This window comes from Chrysochloris asiatica, unplaced genomic scaffold (assembly GCF_000296735.1).
Source record: "Chrysochloris asiatica unplaced genomic scaffold, ChrAsi1.0 scaffold00057, whole genome shotgun sequence".
Taxonomy (NCBI): domain Eukaryota; kingdom Metazoa; phylum Chordata; class Mammalia; order Afrosoricida; family Chrysochloridae; genus Chrysochloris; species Chrysochloris asiatica.
The window spans coordinates 3,635,281-3,637,258 of NW_006408575.1; positions in this window are offsets into that span (position 1 = coordinate 3,635,281).

Sequence of the window (1,978 nt, forward strand, 5' to 3'; positions counted from 1 at the left end):
AAAAAAAAAAAAGAAATGCCCTTTTATTTCCCAAGATAAATATTTCCGTTAGACCCATTAGGTGCTCAGCCAAGCCTGCTGGAGTGGCCAATGAACAGCTTTCAGCAGCAGCCGTGGTACATGTGTGTGTTGGGGGGAGGGGTCTTGAGGCACACTCTACACTCCCAACTCTCCTGAAATAGCACAAATGCCACTCCACACGTGTTTCTGCTCTCCATAATCACTAGACATGGGCTCAAAGCCCAGGGTCATGGTGGAGGAAGGGTGGACCTGAGTTCCTTCAGAGACCCTACCCCACTCTGAAATACAGTTAGAATTAGGAAGGCCAGTATTAGGTGCAAAAATATGGCACCAACCAACCTTCCCATGACACGCTGTGTTTCTCATCTGGGTTCAATAAGCTGCTGCAATGGCCACTCAGAACTCAGAAATAATATTCACAGTTACAGGGTGTATCAGGGAAATTAACAGGTTACAATACTGGATCAGAAAATGCTCAAAGCACAGTTGTTCCAGTCAACTGCTAATAAATGCCTACAGGACACCCATAAGCCTCAGCCTAAAGGCACTAGGCTCTCACCTCATTAGGTCAGCAAACCTAACTCTCCCACTTAAGTGTCTGCATGCACCCCATTCTACAAGCAATCTTCCTGCCCAAAGGCTCTCAGTTTTACTTGCTTTGTGTGCTGGAAAGTCTGCTGTTCTGTCTCATGCTCTGGTTCTTGGTTCTGCTGCGGCTGCTCTTCTGCTCCTCCTCCAGTGTCAGTTCTCTGTCCTTTCTTTGGTCAAGGATGTTCAATGCACAGGAATTTCAGGATCCAAAGGATGGGCACCACTCCTGGCTCTTCTTCTTTGATAGAAGATTTACACATGATACCTCTGAGATGGTTTATCTTATACCCATGCTAGAGTCCCAAGTTTTTGCAATTACAATAAACTCTGCTCACCAAAAAACCAAAAAGGATTCTCTGGGGAAATTGTTGAATGGTGCAGAAAGCATCAAAAGATAATGAAAGGAATACACAGAGCTACTATACCAAAAAGAAATGGTTGATATTCAACCATTTCAAGAGGTAACATATGATCAAGAGTCAATGATCCTGAAGGAAGAAGTCCAAGGTGCATTGAAAGAATTGGCAAAGAACAAGGCACCAGGAATTTATGGAATACAAATTGAACTCTTTCAACAAAGTGAGGCAGCACTGGAGGCACTCACTCATCTCTGCCAAGAAATTTGGAAGACAACTATCTGGCCAACTGATCAGAAGAGATCCATATTTGTGCCCATTCCAAAGAGAGGTGACCTAACGGAATGCGGAAATCATCAGACAATCTCTTTGATATCCAATGAGAGTAAAGTTTTACTAAAGGTAATACAGAAACAGCTGCAAGGATACATTGACAGAGACCTTCCAGAGGTTCAAGCCAGATCCAGAAGAGGACGTGGAACGAGGGGGATATCATTCTTGGCTGAAAGCAGAGAATACCAGAAAGATGTTTACCTGTGCTTTATTGACTATGAAAAGGCCTTCGATTTTGTGGATCATGACAAGCTATGTACAACATTGCAAAGTATGAGTATTCCAGAACACTTAATTGTGCTCATGAAGAACCTGTACATGGCCCAAGAGGCAGTTGTTTGAATAGAGCATGGGAACACTGAATGGTTTAAAATTTGGAAAGGTGTGCGATAGGGTTGTGTTCTTTCACCATACTTATTCAACATGTATGCTGAGCAAATATTTCTGAGAAGCTGGGTTATATGAAGAAAAACATGGCATCAGGATTGGAGGAAGACTCATTAACAACCTGTGATATGCAGATGATACAACTTGCTTGCTGAAAGTGATAGAACTTAAAATACTTACTGATGAAAATCAAAGAGCACAGCCTTAGGTATGGATTGCATCTCAATGTAAAGAAAACAAAAGTCCTCACCACTGGACCAATAAACAATATTATTATCAACAGAGAAAAG